We start from the raw sequence: 14,307 nt of genomic DNA, 5'->3' as shown, positions 1-14,307 counted from the left end.
AATGGCCGCCGCTCCTGACGTCACACAGCCAGGGAACCTATTGCTGCTGCCGGACTGGTCTACAAGAAAATGGCCGCCGGCCTCCTGCACTGAGGACATGTATTGTAATATTCATTAGAGAGGGCGGGCTGTGGGAGGTGTGTTGGAGGGGAGGGGCCAGTAACTAGGAAGCGGCCTGTGCGAATCATTCCCTACTTCCGGCCTGTGCGATCCACCTTACTTCCGGTCACTGTACTCCATTCCACACAGAGGAATCTTCGGTGTCCGTAGAGATCAGGTAATGGCGTCTTACTATACAGGGGGAGCAGCCTGTGGTGTCCTGTTATTATTACTATACAGGGGGAGCAGCCTGTGGTGTCTTGTTGTTATTATTATTTTACTGGGGGAGCAGACTGTGGTTTCCAGAAATTATTATATAGAGGGAGCAGCCTGTTGTGTCCTTTTATTATTATTATTATTATTATTATTATAATTATACAGAGGGAGTGGCATGTGGTGTCCTGGTATTATTATTATGTGTCGGGAGTGGTGGTGATGTCCTACAATACAGGAGGAATGGTCTGAGGTGTCCTGCTTTTAAAGACATCTGTTATTATTTTTATACTGGGGAGCAGCCTTTAGTGTCGTTATTATTATTTCTCTAACGTCCTAGTGGATGCTGGGAACTCCGTAAGGACCGTGGGGAATAGCGGCTCCGCAGGAGACTGGGCACAACTAAATAAAGCTTTAGGACTACCTGGTGTGCACTGGCTCCTCCCACTATGACCCTCCTCCAAGCCTCAGTTAGAATTTTGTGCCCAGCCGAGCTGGATGCACACTAGGGGCTCTCCTGAGCTCCTAGAAAGAAAGTATATTTTAGGTTTTTTATTTTCAGTGAGACCTGCTGGCAACAGACTCACTGCAACGAGGGACTAAGGGGAGAAGAAGCGAACCTACCTGCTTGCAGCTAGCTTGGGCTTCTTAGGCTACTGGACACCATTAGCTCCAGAGGGATTGAACACAGGCCCAGCCTCGGTCGTCCGGTCCCGGAGCCGCGCCGCCGTCCTCCTTACAGAGCCAGAAGCAAGAAGAGAATCCTGGAAATCGGCGGCTGAAGACTCCGGTCTTCATTAAGGTAGCGCACAGCACTGCAGCTGTGCGCCATTGCTCCCTATGCACACCACACACTCCGGTCACTGATGGGGGGGGGGGGCGCCCGGGGCAGCAATTAGAGTACCTTAACAAGTGGCAAACACACATAATATAGCCTAAAAAGCTATATATGTGTAAAATACCCCTGCCACATTAATATTATAAAAGCGGGAGAAGTCAGCTGAAAAAGGGGCGGGGCTATCTCCCTCAGCACACTGGCGCCATTTCCTCTCACAGCTCCGCTGGAAGGACGCTCCCCAGGCTCTCCCCTGCAGTTTCCAGGCTCAATAGGGTAAAAAAGAGAGGGGGGGCACTAAATTTAGGCGCAATATCAATTATATAAGCAGCTATTGGGAAAATCACTCAGTTATAGTGTATATCCCTGTGTTATATAGCGCTGTTGGTGTGTGCTGGCATACTCTCCCTCTGTCTCCCCAAAGGGCTTTTGTGAGGTCCTGTCCTCAGTCAGAGCATTCCCTGTGTGTGTGCGGTGTGTCGGTACGGCTGTGTCGACATGTTTGATGAGGAGACTTATGTGGAGGCGGAGCAGATGCCGATAAATGTGATGTCACCCCCTGCGGGGTCGACACCTGAGTGGATGGATATGTGGAAGGAATTACGTGATAGTGTCAACTCCTTACATAAAAGGTTTGACGACATGGGACAGCCGGCTTCTCAGCCCGTGCTTGCCCAGGCGTCTCAAAAGCCATCAGGGGCTCAAAAACGCCTGCTACCTCAGATGGCAGACACAGATGTCGACACAGATACTGATTCCAGTGTCGACGATGAAGAGACTAATGTACATTCCAATAGGGCCATCTGTTACATGATTACGGCAATGAAAGATGTGTTGCACATTTCTGACATTAACCCAGTTACCACAAAAAAGGTTATTATGTTTGGGGAGAAAAAGGAACCAGTGGTTTTTCCCCCATCTGAGGAGTTAAATGAAGTATGTGAAGAAGCGTGGGCTTCCCCCGATAAAAAACTGGTAATTTCTAAAAAGTTACTAATGGCGTACCCTTTCCCGCCAGAGGACAGGATACGTTGGGAGAGATCCCCTAGAGTGGATAAGGCGCTCACACGCTTGTCAAAAAAGGTGGCACTACCGTCTCAGGATAAGGCCGCCCTAAAGGAGCCTGCGGATAGAAAGCAGGAGGCTATCCTGAAGTCTGTATATACACACTCAGGTACTATACTGGGACCGGCAATTTGCAAGATTCTACAAGTTTGATACCCTGGCTGAGGAGGACCTTGAGTTTGCTCATTCGGTGCTGCAGAGTCAGCCGCACTCTCCCGCCTGTTTGGGAGCTTTGGTATAATCCCCATGGTCCTTACGGAGTTCCCAGCATCCACTAGGACGTCAGAGAAAATAAGAATTTACTCACCGGTAATTCTATTTCTCGTAGTCCGTAGTGGATGCTGGGCGCCCATTCCAAGTGCGGATTGTCTGCAATACTTGTATATAGTTATTGTCCAACTAAAGGGTTAATGTTGAGCCATCTGTTGAGAGGCTCAGTTGTTCTTCATACTGTTGACTGGGTATAGTATCACGAGTTGTACGGTGTGATTGGTGTGGCTGGTATGAGTCTTACCCGGGATTCAAAATCCTTTCCTTATTGTGTCAGCTCTTCCGGGCACAGTTTCCTAACTGTGGTCTGCAGGAGGGTCATAGGGGGAGGAGCCAGTGCACACCAGGTAGTCCTAAAGCTTTCTTTAGTTGTGCCCAGTCTCCTGCGGAGCCCGCTATTCCCCATGGTCCTTACGGAGTTCCCAGCATCCACTACGGACTACGAGAAATAGAATTACCGGTGAGTAAATTCTTATTTATTATTACTATTTTCTCTATCGTCCTAGTGGATGCTGGGGTTCCTGAAAGGACCATGGGGGATAGCGGCTCCGCAGGAGACAGGGCACAAAAAGTAAAGCTTTAGGATCAGGTGGTGTGCACTGGCTCCTCCCCCTATGACCCCCCTCCAAGCCTCAGTTAGATTTTTGTGCCCGGCCGAGAAGGGTGCAATCTAGGTGGCTCTCCTGAGCTGCTTAGAATAAAAGTTTAGTTAGGTTTTTTTATTTTCAGTGAGTCCTGCTGGCAACAGGCTCACTGCACCGTGGGACTAAGGGGAGAAGAAACGGACTCACCTGAGTGCAGAGTGGATCGGGTTTCTTAGGCTACTGGACACTAGCTCCAGAGGGACGATCACAGGTTCAGCCTGGATGGGTCACCGGAGCCGCGCCGCCGTCCCCCTTACAGAGCCAGAAGAGACGAAGAGGTCCGGTGAAATCGGCGGCAGAAGACATCCTGTCTTCAGACTAAGGTAGCGCACAGCACCGCAGCTGTGCGCCATTGCTCTCAGCACACTTCACACTCCGGTCACTGAGGGTGCAGGGCGCTGGGGGGGGAGCGCCCTGAGACGCAATATAACGGAATACCTTAGGTGGCAAAACAGAATACATCACATATAGCTCCTGGGCTATATGGATGTATTTTAATCCCCTGCCATTTTACACAGAAAAGCGGGAGATAAGGACGTCGTGAAGGGGCGGAGCCTATCTCCTCAGCACACAAGCGCCATTTTCCCTCACAGCTCCGCTGGAAGGACGGCTCCCTGACTCTCCCCTGCAGTCCTGCTTCAGAATCAGGGTAAAAAAGAGAAGGGGGGGGCATTTTTGGCAGCAAATAACGATAATAACAGCAGCTATAAGGGAATAACACTTATATAAGGTTATCCCTGTGTATATATATATATAGCGCTGGGTGTGTGCTGGCAGACTCTCCCTCTGTCTCTCCAAAGGGCTAAGTGGGGTCCTGTCCTCTATCAGAGCATTCCCGGTGTGTGTGCTGTGTGTCGGTACGCGTGTGTCGACATGTATGAGGAGGAAAATTATGTGGAGGCGGAGCAGTTGCCTGTGTTGGTGATGTCACCCCCTAGGGAGTCGACACCTGACTGGATGATTGTATTTAAACAATTAAGTGATAATGTCAGCAATTTGCAGAAAACTGTTGACGACATGAGACAGCCGGCAAATCAATTAGTGCCTGTCCAGGCGTCTCAGACACCGTCAGGGGCGCTAAAACGCCCGTTACCTCAGTGGGTCGACACAGACCCTGACACAGATACTGAGTCTAGTGTCGACGGTGACGAGACAAACGTAATGTCCAGTAGGGCCACACGTTACATGATCACGGCAATGAAAGAGGCATTGAACCTTTCTGACACTACAAGTACCACAAAGAAGGGTATTATGTGGGGAGAGAAAAAACTACCAATATTTTTTCCTGAGTCAGAGGAAATAAATGAGGTGTGTGAAAAAGCGTGGGTTTCCCCCGATAAAAAACAGCTAATTTCTAAAAAATTATTAGCATTATATCCTTTCCCGCCAGAGGTTAGGGCGCGTTGGGAAACACCCCCTAGGGTAGATAAGGCGCTCACACGTTTATCAAAACAAGTAGCGTTACCGTCTCCTGATACGGCTACCCTCAAAGAACCAGCTGATAGAAGGCTGGAAAATATCCTAAAAAGTATATACACACATACTGGTGTTATACTGCGACCAGCAATCGCCTCAGCCTGGATGTGCAGTGCTGGAGTCGCATGGTCGGATTCCCTGACCGAGAATATTGATACCCTGGATAGGGACAATATTTTGTTAACTATAGAACATTTAAAGGATGCACTACTATATATGCGTGATGCACAGAGGGATATTTGCACCCTGGCATCAAGAATAAGTGCTATGTCCATCTCTGCCAGAAGAGCGTTATGGACGCGACAGTGGTCAGGGGATGCGGATTCCAAACGGCACATGGAAGTATTGCCGTATAAAGGGGAGGAGTTATTTGGGGCTGGTCTATCGGACCTGGTGGCCACGGCAACGGCTGGAAAATCCACCTTTTTACCCCAGGTCACTCCACATCAGCAGAAAAAGACACCGTCTTTTCAAACTCAGTCCTTTCGTTCCCATAAGTACAAGCGAGCAAAAGGCCACTCTTTTCTGCCCCGGGGCAGAGGAAGAGGAAAAAGACTGCACCATGCAGCCGCTTCACAGGAGCAGAAGCCCTCCCCTGCTTCTGCCAAGTCTTCAGCATGACGCTGGGGCTTTACAAGCAGACTCAGATATGGTGGGGGCCCGTCTCAAGAATTTCAACGCGCAGTGGGCTCACTCGCAAGTGGATCCCTGGATTCTACAGGTAGTATCGCAGGGGTACAAACTGGAATTCGAGGCGTTTCCCCCTCGTCGTTTCCTGAAGTCTGCTTTACCAAAGTCTCCCTCCGACAGGGAGGCAGTTTTGGCAGCCATTCACAAGCTGTATTCCCAGCAGGTGATAATCAAGGTACCCCTCCTGCAACAAGGAAAGGGGTATTATTCCACGCTGTTTGTGGTACCGAAGCCGGACGGCTCGGTGAGACCAATTTTAAATCTGAAATCCTTGAACACTTACATAAAAAGGTTCAAATTCAAGATGGAGTCACTCAGAGCAGTGATAGCAAACCTGGAAGAAGGGGACTATATGGTGTCTCTGGACATCAAGGATGCTTATCTCCACGTCCCGATATACCCTTCTCACCAAGGGTACCTCAGGTTTGTAGTACAAAACTGTCATTATCAGTTTCAGACGCTGCCGTTTGGATTGTCCACGGCACCTCGGGTCTTTACCAAGGTAATGGCCGAAATGATGATTCTTCTAAGAAGAAAAGACATTTTAATTATCCCTTACTTGGACGATCTCCTGATAAGGGCAAGATCCAGGGAACAGTTAGAAGTCGGAGTAGCACTATCTCAGGTAGTGTTACGTCAGCACGGGTGGATTCTAAATATTCCAAAATCGCAGCTGATTCCAACGACACGTCTACTGTTCCTAGGAATGATTCTGGACACAGTCCAGAAGAAGGCGTTTCTCCCGGAGGAGAAGGCCAGGGAGTTATCCGAGCTAGTCAGGAACCTCCTAAAACCAGGACAGGTCTCAGTGCATCAGTGCACGAGGGTCCTGGGGAAAATGGTGGCTTCTTACGAAGCGATTCCATTCGGAAGATTCCATGCAAGAACATTTCAGTGGGATCTACTGGACAAATGGTCCGGATCACATCTGCAGATGCATCAGCGGATAACCCTGTCGCCAAGGACAAGGGTGTCTCTCCTGTGGTGGCTGCAGAGTGCTCATCTACTAGAGGGCCGCAGATTTGGCATTCAGGATTGGATCCTGGTAACCACGGATGCCAGCCTGAGAGGCTGGGGAGCAGTCACACAGGGAAGGAATTTCCAGGGCCTGTGGTCAAGCCTGGAAACGTCTCTTCATATAAACATTCTGGAACTAAGGGCCATTTACAATGCCCTAAGTCAAGCAAAACCTCTGCTTCAGGGTCAGGCGGTGTTGATCCAATCGGACAACATCACGTCAGTCGCCCACGTAAACAGACAGGGCGGCACGAGAAGCAGGAGGGCAATGGCAGAAGCTGCAAGGATTCTTCGCTGGGCGGAAAATCATGTGATAGCACTGTCAGCAGTATTCATTCCGGGAGTGGACAACTGGGAAGCAGACTTCCTCAGCAGACACGACCTTCACCCGGGAGAGTGGGGACTTCACCCAGAAGTCTTCCACCTGATTGTAAACCGTTGGGAAAAACCAAAGGTGGACATGATGGCGTCCCGCCTCAACAAAAAACTGGACAGATATTGCGCCAGGTCAAGGGACCCTCAGGCAATAGCAGTGGACGCTCTGGTAACGCCGTGGGTGTACCAGTCAGTGTATGTGTTCCCTCCTCTGCCTCTCATACCAAAAGTACTGAGAATCATAAGAAGGAGAGGAGTAAGAACTATACTCGTGGTTCCGGATTGGCCAAGACGGACTTGGTACCCGGAACTTCAAGAGATGCTCACGGACGAACCGTGGCCTCTACCTCTAAGAAAGGACCTGCTACTGCAGGAGCCTTGTCTGTTCCAAGACTTACCGCGGCTGCGTTTGACGGCATGGCGGTTGAACGCCGGATCCTGAGGGAAAAAGGCATTCCAGAAGAAGTCATCCCTACTCTGGTCAAAGCCAGGAAGGACGTAACCGCAAAACATTATCACCGCATTTGGCGTAAATATGTTGCGTGGTGTGAGGCCAAGAAGGCCCCTACAGAGGAATTTCAACTGGGTCGTTTCCTTCATTTCCTGCAAACAGGACTGTCTATGGGCCTAAAATTAGGGTCCATTAAGGTTCAAATTTCGGCCCTGTCGATTTTCTTCCAGAAAGAACTGGCTTCAGTACCTGAAGTTCAGACATTTGTAAAAGGGGTCCTGCACATACAGCCTCCTTTTGTGCCTCCAGTGGCACCTTGGGATCTCAATGTGGTGTTGAGTTTTCTAAAGTCACATTGGTTTGAACCACTTTCCACTGTGGACTTAAAATATCTCACATGGAAGGTGTCGATGCTGTTAGCCTTGGCTTCAGCCAGGCGTGTGTCAGAATTGGCGGCTTTATCGTATAAAAGCCCTTACTTAATTTTTCATTCTGACAGGGCGGAATTGAGGACTCGTCCTCAATTTCTACCTAAGGTGGTTTCTGCATTTCACATGAACCAACCTATTGTGGTACCTGCGGCTACCAGGGACTTAGAGGACTCTAAGTTGCTTGACGTTGTCAGGGCCTTGAAAATATGTTTCCAGGACGGCTGGAGTCAGAAAATCTGACTCGCTGTTTATCCTGTATGCACCCAACAAGCTGGGTGCTCCTGCTTCTAAGCAGACGATTGCTCGTTGGATTTGTAGTACAATTCAGCTTGCACATTCTGTGGCAGGATTGCCACAGCCAAAATCAGTAAAAGCCCATTCCACAAGGAAAGTGGGCTCATCTTGGGCGGCTGCCCGAGGGGTCTCGGCTTTACAACTTTGCCGAGCAGCTACTTGGTCAGGGGCAAACACGTTTGCTAAATTCTACAAATTTGATACCCTGGCTGAGGAGGACCTGGAGTTCTCTCATTCGGTGCTGCAGAGTCATCCGCACTCTCCCGCCCGTTTGGGAGCTTTGGTATAATCCCCATGGTCCTTTCAGGAACCCCAGCATCCACTAGGACGATAGAGAAAATAAGAATTTACTTACCGATAATTCTATTTCTCGGAGTCCGTAGTGGATGCTGGGCGCCCATCCCAAGTGCGGATTATCTGCAATACTTGTACATAGTTACAAAAATCGGGTTATTATTGTTGTGAGCCATCTTTTCAGAGGCTCCGCTGTTATCATACTGTTAACTGGGTTCAGATCACAGGTTGTACAGTGTGATTGGTGTGGCTGGTATGAGTCTTACCCGGGATTCAAAATCCTTCCTTATTGTGTACGCTCGTCCGGGCACAGTATCCTAACTGAGGCTTGGAGGAGGGTCATAGGGGGAGGAGCCAGTGCACACCACCTGATCCTAAAGCTTTACTTTTTGTGCCCTGTCTCCTGCGGAGCCGCTATCCCCCATGGTCCTTTCAGGAACCCCAGCATCCACTACGGACTCCGAGAAATAGAATTATCGGTAAGTAAATTCTTATTATTAATTTGATTATATGTAATTGTGGGGATTGAAAATATTGCTCAAAATCTAGGATGTATAAAAGCAGACACCATAATATCCCTGGTATGTGTAACAGATGATAATTGGAGCAGTATGAAGCAAATGTATATCAGACTCCTAGGAGTGTCACAGTGATGTCACTTATATCTATAGTAATAATACAGAGACATAACTGGGAAGGTGAAGGGATCTGTGAGCATCACAGTGACATCACTTATATCTCTAGTAATAATACAGGGACATGACTGGGGAGGTGAGAGGATCTGGGAGCATCACAGTGACGTCATTTATATCTATAGTAATAATACAGGGACATGACTGGGGAGGTGAGAGGATCTGGGAGCATCACAGTGACGTCATTTATATCTATAGTAATAATACAGGGACATGACTGGGGAGGTGAAGGTATCTGGGAGCGTCACAGTGACATCACTTATATCTATAGAAATAATACAGGGACATGACTGGGGAGGTGAGGGGATCTGGGAGCATCACAGTGACATCGCTTATATCTATAGTAATAATGCAGGGACATGACTGGGGAGCTGAAGGGATCTGGGAGTATTTGCAGCAATATTGATGTCTCCCCCATTTTGCAGGGTAATACAGTAGTGAAGACGACCTTTGGTGAGTGTGAGACACCCAGCAGCCATCCTCGTGTGTCAGGTTGACTAAGCAGGACCCACAGCCCCATCACGGTGCCTCCACCTCACTCACTGATACATGAGAGACACAGTGACCAGAAGATCCTGGAACTCACCAACAAGATCATTCAGCTGCTGACAGGAGAGGTGACTGCTGGGAATGGGACATTATACAGTAACACCAGGGGACGTGTCTGGGTGATGACTGGAGAGGTGACTGCTGGGAGTGGGACATTATACAGTAACACCGGGGGACGTGTCTGGGTAATGACTGGATAAGTGACTGCTGGGAATGGGACATTATACAGTAACCCCGGGGGACGTGTCTGGGTGATGACTGGAGAGGTGACTGCTGGGAATGGGGCATTATACAGTAACACCAGGGGATGTGTCTGGGTGATGACTGGAGAGGTGACTGCTGGGAATGGGACATTATACAGTAACACCAGGGGACATGTCTGGGTGATTGCTGGGAATGGGACAGTATACAGTAACACCAGGGGATGTGTCTGGGTGATGACTGGAGAGATGACTGCTGGGAATGGGACATTATACAGTAACACCAGGAGATGTGTCTGGGTGATGACTGGAGAGGTGACTTCTGGGAATGGGACATTATACAGTAACACCGGGGGGGGTGTCTGGGTGATGACTGGAGAGGTGACTGCTGGGAATGGAACATTATACAGTAACACCAGAGGAAGTGTCTGGGTGATGAATGGAGAGGTGTCTGCTGGGAATGGGACATTATACAGTAACACCAGTGGATGTGTCTGGGTGATGACTGGAGAGGTGACTGCTGGGAATGGGACATTATACAGTAACACCGGGGGACGTGTCTGGGTGATGACTGGAGAGGTGACTGCTGGGAATGGGACATTATACAGTAACACCAAGGGATGTATCTGGGTGATGACTGGAGAGGTGACTGCTGGGAATGGGACATTATACAGTAACACCGGGGGATGTGTCTGGGTGATGACTGGATAAGTGACTGCTGGGAATGGGACATTATACAGTAACACCAGGGGACGTGTCTTGGTTATGAGAGAGAGGTGACTGCTGGGAATGGGACATTATACAGTAACACCGGGGGACGTGTCTGGGTAATGACTGGATAAGTGACTACTGGGAATGGGACATTATACAGTAACACAGGGGGATGTGTCTGGGTGATGACTGGAGAGGTGACTGCTGGGAATGGGACATTATACAGTAACACCAGGGGACATGTCTGGGTGATTGCTGGGAATGGGACAGTATACAGTAACACTAGGAGATGTGTCTGGGTGATGACTGGAGAGGTGACTGCTGGGAATGGGACATTATACAGTAACACCAGGGGACGTGTCTGGGTGATGACTGGAGAGGTGACTGCTGGGAATGGGACATTATACAGTAACACCAGGGGACATGTCTGGGTGATTGCTGGGAATGGGACAGTATACAGTAACACCAGGGGATGTGTCTGGGTGATGACTGGAGAGATGACTGCTGGGAATGGGACATTATACAGTAACACCAGGAGATGTGTCTGGGTGATGACTGGAGAGGTGACTTCTGGGAATGGGACATTATACAGTAACACCGGGGGGGGGGGTGTCTGGGTGATGACTGGAGAGGTGACTGCTGGGAATGGAACATTATACAGTAACACCAGAGGAAGTGTCTGGGTGATGAATGGAGAGGTGTCTGCTGGGAATGGGACATTATACAGTAACACCAGTGGATGTGTCTGGGTGATGACTGGAGAGGTGACTGCTGGGAATGGGACATTATACAGTAACACCGGGGGACGTGTCTGGGTGATGACTGGAGAAGTGACTGCTGGGAATGGGACATTATACAGTAACACCAAGGGATGTATCTGGGTGATGACTGGAGAGGTGACTGCTGGGAATGGGACATTATACAGTAACACCGGGGGATGTGTCTGGGTGATGACTGGATAAGTGACTGCTGGGAATGGGACATTATACAGTAACACCAGGGGACGTGTCTTGGTTATGAGAGAGAGGTGACTGCTGGGAATGGGACATTATACAGTAACACCGGGGGACGTGTCTGGGTAATGACTGGATAAGTGACTACTGGGAATGGGACATTATACAGTAACACAGGGGGATGTGTCTGGGTGATGACTGGAGAGGTGACTGCTGGGAATGGGACATTATACAGTAACACCAGGGGACATGTCTGGGTGATTGCTGGGAATGGGACATTATACAGTAACACCAGGGGATGTGTCTGGGTGGTGACTGGAGAGGTGACTGCTGGGAATGGGGCATTATACAGTAACACCAGGGAACGTGTCTGGGTGATGACTGTAGAGGTGACTGCCGGGAATGAGACATTATACAGTAACACCAGGGAACGTGTCTGGGTGATGACTGGAGAGGTGACTGCTGGGAATGGGACATTATACAGTAACACCAGGGGTTGTGTCTGGGTGATGACTGGAGAGGTGACTGCTGGGAATGGGGCATTATACAGTAACACCAGGGGATGTGTCTGGGTGATGACTGGAGAGGTGACTGCTGGGAATGGGACATAATACAGTAACACCAGGGGATGTGTCTGGGTGATGACTGGAGAGATGACTGCTGGGAATGGGACATTATACAGTAACACCAGGAGATGTGTCTGGGTGATGACTGGAGAGGTGACTGCTGGGAATGGGGCATTATACAGTAACATCAGGGGACGTGTCTGGGTGGTGACTGGAGAGGTGACTGCTGGGAATGGGACATTATACAGTAACACCGGGGGATGTGTCTGGGTGATGACTGGATAAGTGACTGCTGGGAATGGGACATTATACAGTAACACCAGGGGACGTGTCTTGGTTATGAGAGAGAGGTGACTGCTGGGAATGGGACATTATACAGTAACACCGGGGGACGTGTCTGGGTAATGACTGGATAAGTGACTACTGGGAATGGGACATTATACAGTAACACAGGGGGATGTGTCTGGGTGATGACTGGAGAGGTGACTGCTGGGAATGGGACATTATACAGTAACACCAGGGGACATGTCTGGGTGATTGCTGGGAATGGGACAGTATACAGTAACACTAGGAGATGTGTCTGGGTGATGACTGGAGAGGTGACTGCTGGGAATTGGGCATTATACAGTAACACCAGGGGACGTGTCTGGGTGATGACTGGAGAGGTGACTGCTGGGAATGGGACATTATACAGTAACACCAGGGGATGTGTCTGGGTGGTGACTGGAGAGGTGACTGCTGGGAATGGGGCATTATACAGTAACACCAGGGAACGTGTCTGGGTGATGACTGTAGAGGTGACTGCCGGGAATGAGACATTATACAGTAACACCAGGGAACGTGTCTGGGTGATGACTGGAGAGGTGACTGCTGGGAATGGGACATTATACAGTAACACCAGGGGTTGTGTCTGGGTGATGACTGGAGAGGTGACTGCTGGGAATGGGGCATTATACAGTAACACCAGGGGATGTGTCTGGGTGATGACTGGAGAGGTGACTGCTGGGAATGGGACATAATACAGTCACACCAGGGGATGTGTCTGGGTGATGACTGGAGAGGTGACTGCTGGGAATGGGGCATTATACAGTAACATCAGGGGACGTGTCTGGGTGGTGACTGGAGAGGTGACTGCTGGGAATGGGACATTATACAGTAACACCAGGGGATGTGTCTGGGTGATGACTGGAGAGGTGACTGCTGGGAATGGGACATAATACAGTAACACCAGGGGATGTGTCTGGGTGATGACTGGAGAGGTGACTGCTGGGAATGGGACATTATACAGTAACACCAGGGGATGTGTCTGGGTGATGACTGGAGAGGTGACTGCTGGGAATGGGACATTATACAGTAACACCAGGGGATGTGTCTGGGTGATGACTGGAGAGGTGACTGCTGGGAATGGGACATTATACAGTAACACCAGGGGATGTGTCTGGGTGATGACTGGAGAGGTGACTGCTGGGAATGGGACATAATACAGTAACACCGGGGGACGTGTCTGGGTGATGACTGTATCACTGTGTGTGTCAGGTTCCTATAAGGTGTCAGGATGTCACTGTCTATGTCTCCATGCAGGAGGGGGAGTATATAGAGGAACACAGGGGTCTGTACAAGGACGTGATGATGGAGAATCACCGGCCGCTCACATCACTGGGTAAGAGGAGACTGTCATGTATTGTACAGGGGAGAGCAGGTATGGGGCCCCCTATATACACACATCACCTGATAATCACATATATACACTGTACTCAGTCACTGTGTGTCTCCCACAGATGGGCCCAGTAACAGAGATACCCCAGAGAGATGTCCCCGTCCTCTGTATTCCCAGGATTGTACAGAGGAGAATCACAGGATCCCACAGGAGGATCAGGTAGGTGGGATTTAGGGTGAGAGTAGAGCAGCGTGACTTATACACTGATATTATACTGTTTCACCTCAGTTTAATCACTATGTAAATGCCATTGTATTTTCTGCTGCGGGGTACGCTGGACTCCACAAGGATTAACATCGGGTGTAGAGTAGGATCTTGATCCGAGGCACCAACAGGCTCAGAGCTTTTGACTGTTCCCAAGATGCTCAGTGCCGCCTCCTCTATAGCCCAGCCTCCTCTATAGCCCCGCCTCCGTGCACAGGAGCTCAGTCAGTAAGTTGGAGTCTTGCAGTAAGCAGGCACATAACGGGGGTGCTGCATTAGGCAGCCTATTGATGGGTTTATTGTAAAGGAAAAGACTGAAGATTCTTCTGACAGAGTAACAGGGCTGCAGCCGGTAACGTCTCACAGACGTCCCTGACTGCAGCTCCATCACCCCCAGCGGTGCTGTATACTCCCGCGCCCTGGTTGCCGGGTCACTGCAGCGGAGGCTCCGGTTCTTTCACAACATCAGTCACACACTCGCCGCCGTCCTCCCGGATCGTGGGGCCGCAGGTACGGGGGAGGTAAGCGGTCTCTCTGGCCGCACTTTACCGCGATCCAGCA

At 49.9% G+C, this 14,307-nt stretch overlaps 1 long non-coding RNA gene across 1 annotated transcript; it reads left to right on the top strand.

Annotated features, from left to right (window-relative positions):
- The first annotated feature begins 167 nt into the window (after positions 1-167).
- On the top strand, positions 168-13,691 carry LOC135000759 (uncharacterized). Its single transcript, XR_010202581.1, has 4 exons — positions 168-277; positions 9,272-9,463; positions 13,407-13,485; positions 13,604-13,691. It is a non-coding gene; the product is annotated as an uncharacterized LOC135000759 (long non-coding RNA).
- The last annotated feature ends 616 nt before the right edge of the window (positions 13,692-14,307 follow it).

Source organism: Pseudophryne corroboree, unplaced genomic scaffold (genome assembly GCF_028390025.1).
Source record: "Pseudophryne corroboree isolate aPseCor3 unplaced genomic scaffold, aPseCor3.hap2 scaffold_1570, whole genome shotgun sequence".
Classification (NCBI taxonomy): Eukaryota; Metazoa; Chordata; class Amphibia; order Anura; family Myobatrachidae; genus Pseudophryne; species Pseudophryne corroboree.
This window is presented reverse-complemented; position numbering and strand designations above follow the sequence as displayed.